Here is a 7,530-nt window from a genome sequence, read left to right as displayed (position 1 = left end):
TGGTGATGAATTATGCTTATCACGGCTAGAAACTATATTTCTTGATTTTTGTTTCACTCTCTCTCACTGATCTTAGTGAGGTTCTAGGACTATTGAGAACCAGGCTGACCTAAGCATTTCTGAGGATAGGATGAAAGCACAAAAGGAATGTTAGTTCTGTGTTCCTATCCAGAGGTAGACTTGGCAATGTACATTCTGGAGCCGGAGACAGGGCACCAAAGTAGTCAAGATTGCAGTTTCTGGGGATCTTCCTCTTTCCCCAGGCTGTGGTTTCCAGTCCTAGGGCAGCTGAGTCTGATGTATCCTGTGTTCTCTTGGAAAACATTGTGTGATTTAGTTCTCTGCTGATCTTGGCCATCCTCCACCACACACACAACCACAAGTCATATGTAAGAAGTTGAGCTGTTTTATAAACTTTCTTGGCATAAGTCATCAGCTTATGAAAGATCGCCTGGTCTCGGCTTTTTCTTTTGTCTTCTTTATTTCTCATTCTAAGTGCTCCCTCTCAACACTTTCGGCAGGTTTAGATCATGGGACAGCATCTGGCTTTTCAGCATTGTAACATCAGCACCCAGGAAATTGGCTGGTTCATAGTAATTTTTAGATGTTTGTTTAAGGCATGGCTAGGTGAAAGGATGGGTGAATAGACGGAGCAGAAAGTAGAGCTGGAACAGATTATCTTTGGTTGATAATATAAACACAGTGCATTCTATTTCTTTCCTTCCTATGATGCTAAAATCTTCCTCTGTTCCATTCTGGGTGGAGCTTCATGATTTGCTTAATCAATAGAGGATTGTAGATGTAACAGTTGGGGCATCTAAGGGCGTCATTTAGAAGACTCTACAGCTCTAGTTATAATTTGACCTGATGTGGGAAAAGATAACTGTCATGTGAAGAGAATCCATGTGCAAAAGGAAGCACAGCTAACTCCAAGCTAAGTCAGTGTGTCATGCCTGCATCTATGATCATCTGGTTACTACTGCATGAGAGAATTCAAGCAAGAACTGATCAACTGAGCCCAACCATTCTTGGAATGGGGGAGCATGGTATACTGTTGCCTTAACTAAATTTGTAGTATTTTGCTATAATGCAGTAAATAACTGGAATTCCTTGTGGGTTGATAATTATGGAGGAGCAGTCATAGTCCCTTGATGCTTACAACAACATAGAGAAAGCAGGTATAAATTGGGACATATTGTAGATGAAGAAAACCCAGCTAGTGGGAGCTAGGATTAGATCTGAGTCTAGACTTAAAGGGGAAACCAAGTTATCAAAGGAGAATGAGTTGAAAACAGAAGTATTTATACACTTAATTGTAGGGAGAGATCTACATACCTGTAGGGTTACCACACCCATTCAGGTGTGGTCACAGGTACATAGAACGTATGGGGGATAAAAGAGCTGAGAGGAGGAGACACTTTCTCTTTGGGTTCCGGTCACATTCAGGTTGCTTGCTGGAGAGCAATATGTTGATCTTTGGTTCTTGACTTTCTTGACTTCTCACTTAAGTGATTTCTCCCTCAATAAAAGATCTAAGGACATCCCTATTTTGTGTAGCTTAGTATTTCTGCATTACTCAATGAGTATACTTTTTCTGTCCTTATTTAACTGACTTCAGTTTAAGCGGGGAACATACAATCTAAGTGGCCTCAGCTCAACAGAGTTTGTTTTCTTTACTTGTATATCAAGATTGCAATGGACTATGCCTAAGAATAAAATAAATAAAATAAGATAACTAAAATAAAATAAATTACTGTGTGCTTAGAATAACATTAAGTGTGCCTTTTACTCTATACAGCACCTAGGAAATATGTTCTGGAAGCTTTTCACCTTCCCAGCTGTTTCTGGACTTGATCAAATCACTTAGTAACTACCAAGAAGTCCACCAGAGCAAAAGGTTCAACTCTGCCTTCTGTTAATTAGCCCAGGCAGTTTTCAAGGTCCCAGCCCTGAAATTAATTTCATGTGCAGTATCCCCAATTAGGTCAAATCTGTCTGAAATTTCTGGAACCACAACTTAGCAATCAGTGGAGAGACACACCAATGTAACAAAAGGTCGAGATATATTTCTTTTAGTAGTTCCCTCAAAACAACTCTTCAAAATCTTTTTAAGACACAAAATTATGTTTTATATGCTTTGTGAAAATAAGTGTCCAGCCCTGATAGATATATCAGAAAGTAAATGCTTAGTCATTTGACTTTGTGCACTAGCCTAAAGACAACAACATTTACATACTTCCTTATGTTTCCTGATTCTCCACAATTTTAATGAACTGTGCATCAGCCATCAATCAGTCTTTTTAGCAAAGAGTTCCATGTTGATGAAGATGAGCTCAGCAGAGGGGTCACACTTTGTCCATCTCCCCAATATGGCCTCATTGAATAAATCTGCTATTATATGGGTAGTGTTCATTGGCTTCTCAATCTGGCCTATTGAGACACAGCCAGTCCAGCAAAAATCACAGCAATCATGAAGGGACTAAAAGACAAATCTGGGAGTGTCTGCCTTTCACAACGTGCTAGCCCCAGAGAGAAAGGAAAGACTGGAAGGATCCAGGAGCTTCTGAGTCATTTCCTCACGGGGAAATTTCTCTGCCTTCCCATGTAATCCAGCATCAGCAGCTCCCTATCTGTATGCCATGAGGCAGAAAAATGAGCATTTGGACTTTGCTTTGAAGATTAAGGACATTTGACCCTACCACGGACCTTCTCAGTGGTCTGTTGTGCCTGACGAAGAGACAGAAATAGGTGGTAAAGTCAGGGCCAGCCTGAGTCATGGTCACCGCCATCTAGAGCATAGCTTTGCTTCTCCTTGGCCCTCAGCCAAGCTGAATAGCTGGAACTTACCACATCATGTGTGGATAAATGCAAATGGGACCATCTAGGATAATACAGAAGGGCAAGTCATAATCAAGGGCTGATAAGAGAAGTCCCCTACCCCCCCCCCCACTTCTTAACTTTGCTCTTCTAAATGAACAAGTAATGCCTGTGATGGAATCTTTTAGTGTTGTATTGGACCTTGCTATTACTCTTCTTCAGTTCCTTTAAATATTGACTCTTGAAACCAATGGGCACTAGATTAAATTAGATGATGATGGGCCATTAGAGATCCTGTCTTCACTCTATGAAAAGGATCCATTTCACACATGATACAATGCTGATCTCTTAGTATCTTACAGACTTAAGGAGGCACCTATCTTCAAAGTATGCAATTTAGACAATCTTGCAATCTGAAAACTTGGCACATATCTACTTGCTCTGACAAAGTGTTTTATTATTGTACATATAAACTACACTTATTCATGAACTGTTTGAGATTTTAAAAATTGTTTTTTGCCAAGCCTGTATTTTTATTTTCCTACTGAACTAAAGCGTTTGGATTTTACTTCCTTTTTCTTAAATAGTAGATGAATGAATGTGTGTGTGTGTGTGTGTGTGTGTGTGTGTGTGAGAGAGAGAGAGAGAGAGAGAGAGAGAGAGAGAGAAAGAGAGAGAGAGAGCATTTCTGTGTAATTCTTTTACGTGATGATGCTAGCTCTTGCTTGACATTTTGTATGTATTATAGGCCTTCTATGACACAAACCTTAAGAAAATATCTCATGAAGATGGCGTTTTCCAAGACACAAATGTCAATGTTACTAACCAGGTTTAATGTTTGCATATTCGTAATTACATTATGATTATTGTTTTCATCAAAGACAATTAGATTCTAATGCTGGATACCCCAAGAAGTGCCTCTTCATGATTAAAAAATATTGAGCATTGGTTAATCCTTAAATCAAGATGTAACTTGTAAATTAATTTTACTCTTATTGACTGTGTTTTGTAAGCTTCATAACTGTTGTCTGTTAACATCCTTCAAAAGCATTTGCTGTTGGTATTTATGTGTTTGGGAACCTTATGACTAATTGTTATCTGTTAACATCCTGCAGAAGTATAATTTTTACAAAGAGCACAAATAATATTGAGAGGCTATAACATTACTCACAGAACACGCAGAATGGACTCCATTTATGCCTGAACCTCAGAGCCATTCTCTTTATACTTCTCAGAAGCTTTAGAATGGGCCTTACATGGTTTGGCGCTCTAAATCCTTGACATCTGTCACCACCTGCCAAACATGGGATCAAATCATGGGATCAAACCAGACTAACCTGTACAAATCAGACTCTGGTGATGAGAAGCAGTAGAGAATAAACTATAAGATAGTTGAACATTGATGTCTTCAAGAACATCATTCAGAGACAAGAATGGAGGTTGTCAGAATTGAGAGGAAGTCATGGAGCATATTACAGCATTTGCTTATAATCCCAACTCTCACATAATAAGGTGGGGCAAGAGTATCATAAGTGGAAAATCTGCTTATATTTTTTTAAAAGATGGAATTCCCTTGAGATACCCTTTCTGAAAATTACTGAAAAACTAGAGATTACATGGTTCCTACTTGACTAGAGATTACTTGGTTCCTACTTGCACTCTTCATAACATATGTTTCAGACATAAACATATTCTACCTCAAGACTGAAGTATTGGAATAGTGGGGAAGTATACCTGGTCTGTAGGGGAGAAATATTCTGAAGAGACACTTCTGTCCCTCTCTTTGATTATTGTACAATTGAAACAATGGCTCCCAAGAAACTGGAATTCCCCTAGGAATCCTACAATGGTAGAAGAGAAAGCTGAAAGTCTAGGCCAGAAAAAAAGAAAACTTTTCTCCTACAAATATTTACAATTTGTCAGACAACCTTACACAGAAAAACAATTGTAACAGACTCCCAGAACTTAACACAACTGAAGTCATGGTGGAGTCAGCATTCTGACTTTAAAACCCAGCACACAGGTCCCAATACCTGCCAAAATGGAAACAAAGAACTAGTCCATAAAAAAGTCTAATCTATAGTTACAGGAAAGGCCCTGCACTTGGTATAGTATGTCAACCTGACACAAGCTAGAGTTATCTGAAAAGAAGGAACCTCAATTGAGAAAATGCCTCCATAAAATAAAGCTGCAAAATTTTCTTATTAGTGATTGATGGGGAAGAGCCCAGCCTTTTGTGAGTCATGTTATCCCTAGACCTGTGGTCCTGGGTTCTACAAGAAAGCAGGCTGAGCAAGCCATGAGGAGCAAACCAGTAGGTAGCACCCCTTCATGACTTCTGTACTAGCTTCTGCCTCAAGGATGCTGCTCTGTTGTGTTCTTGTCATGAATTCCTTCAATAATTAACAGCAACATAGAAATGTAAGCCAAATAAAACCCTGTCCACCTCAGCTTACTTTTTGGTCATGGTGTTTTGTCACAGCAATAGAAATCCTAATTAAGACAGTCCCTAAATGTACTAACCTTGTTTTTTTTTTTTTTTTTTTTTGGCTTCTGCAGTTCCGCTTCATGCTAACTAAAGTGTGACAATCAGGATGTAGATACTGTGCATAAAATACAAAAGGATGTAAGGTTCAGGGCTGCATGATTTGGGCAAGTTCTCCATCAGCCAGCAATAAATACTGGTTTTGACTTTAAAAATGTCTGTGTGGTGGTTTCTGGAGGGCTTACCTCACAGCAAATGATGTATCAATACCAGGTGAGACTGCATTTTGACTGGGAATTATATATGTGCACACACACACACACACACACACACACACACACACACACACACACACATATATATATATATATATATATATATATATATATATATATACTCCCTGACCCTCTACTTAAACCTTCACCCCAAATTAAATACCCCCAGATGGACAGGTGGGGCAGTCACTGGTCCTCTTTATCCCTTTCCTAATTCTGCCAGATTGAATACAGATTTTTCTACCTTTCACTTAAAAATGAAATTCGGTGTTGGATTGTTGATCATGGAACCATTTATTTCTGGTCATGTAGAGCCTGTTTCATAAGAAAAGTACATTCTTTTCTGAACAAACCATGTGGGATATCCATTTCCCACAGTCCCTGCTATGCTAACCATTCAATTATGGGAATTATTCTACTCACAGGACAAGAACTGGACAAGACAAAAGACACACAAGGGTGGGCAAGGCAGCCAATCCATGAACTAGCCAGTGCCCTGTTATTGAACAAAGGAATCTGATACTCAAAGCCAGGCAGGGTGACAGATTAGAGGGTACATGCCAAAGTAATGAATTACATACAATGCAGAAGCAAAAAAATAGGGAACAAGGAGAGCCATATGACTGCAAGAGTAAGTTGCAGCATATATGAAATATAAAGTGGGGCCACTATTACAAAGTGAATGATATCAAAGAGAGAGACCAACACAGAGACAGCAACTGGTCACTAAATAGTCTTGATATTGAAAGGCTCATTAGCTTTCTGGACCTCAGTCTGGTTCTTGTCTACATGTATCTCCATCTTAAACTTTCCACCAATGCTGGTCAGAATGGCTCCCATCCCTTTCGAAGCATGGTGCTAATGTGTTTTGAACGAAACACACCTCTGGAGGCCTGCTTTAAAGCTGAGAGAGATATTTTATCATTTGAAGGGGACAAAAGGAAGGCTGTTCCTCTAAGTGGTCTAGCACGGTGCTTCCGAATGGCTTGGGAGGTCAGACTCTGACCCAACTCTCATTGGGAACATACAATACTGAGGGAACCAAATGAATTACTTAGCATACTTATCCCATGAGATGCTAAGCCTACTTTCTTGATCTCTCTGAAGCCTACTTAGTGTTTGATTCAGAAAACTATGGAAAACAATTTGTGTTCTTTCTGCTATGTGCCTCCATCTCCCTTACACACAAGTTCTCGTCACTGTTTATACCCTTATGTGACTCTTTATAATCGACATGTTTCAGAATTTGATGTTCTCTTTATTATATTCCCCAACAAACTTGACAATACAATATTTTTCTGCTACCTTCTTCATGCTTCTTATCTTGATAGATAAGTTTTTCTTATTTTTGTCCCAAATTAATAGCAGTTTTGATTTTACCTTGCCATGAGAGCAATATAGACTTATTAATGATAATATGAAATCTATAAAATAAATGAGAGAAGGAACAATATTCCCAACTAGAAATAATCAGTATTAACATTATAACATGCTCTATCTGACTTGTTTTTCTAAAATTACATTTATTCTTAAATTATTTGATATTTTTGTGCAACATTGTCTCATGGATATTTCAAAGTGTCATGAAATGTCTTCAACCATTAAGTTGCTTTTGAATGGCATACAAGTTGAGAAGATGAATTTCTCTGTTGATCATGAAGTTGAGGACAACAAGCATCACAGTTTCCCAGTCTTGGAATCTGCAGGGTGCAGAGGGGAAGAATATCAGGTGACATGGTGACTCAGGAGCTAAGAAGGACTTACACTACCTCTTGCCTACTTTCAATGAATCCCAAACAACCAATGACTGTATGTCAGCTCCAGCAAGTTTCCCAGCATCCGGGGCTTCAGCGTCCTCATCTCTGAAACAATAAGGAAAGTATTTTCTCCATAGCTAATGGAGAATTGAATCAAGTAACCTCTGAAAAACGCTCAACAAAATTGCCTGATTTG

General features: G+C 38.8%; 1 long non-coding RNA gene across 3 annotated transcripts in view; it reads right to left on the bottom strand.

The window, feature by feature from the left end:
- Positions 1–6,818: 6,818 nt before the first annotated feature.
- The window catches only part of LOC110340669, a 52,729-nt gene continuing 52,017 nt past the window's right edge, over positions 6,819–7,530 (bottom strand). For all 3 annotated transcript variants that reach the window (XR_005877723.1, XR_002382475.2, XR_005877722.1), the window contains exon 3: positions 6,819–7,277. This is a non-coding gene — a long non-coding RNA (uncharacterized LOC110340669). The remainder of the gene's footprint in view (positions 7,278–7,530) is intronic.

This window comes from Mesocricetus auratus, unplaced genomic scaffold, assembly GCF_017639785.1.
Source record: "Mesocricetus auratus isolate SY011 unplaced genomic scaffold, BCM_Maur_2.0 Super-Scaffold_100006, whole genome shotgun sequence".
Lineage (NCBI taxonomy): Eukaryota > Metazoa > Chordata > Mammalia > Rodentia > Cricetidae > Mesocricetus > Mesocricetus auratus.
The sequence above is the reverse complement of the archived record's forward strand: the minus strand, read 5'-3'. Positions and strand labels throughout refer to the sequence as shown.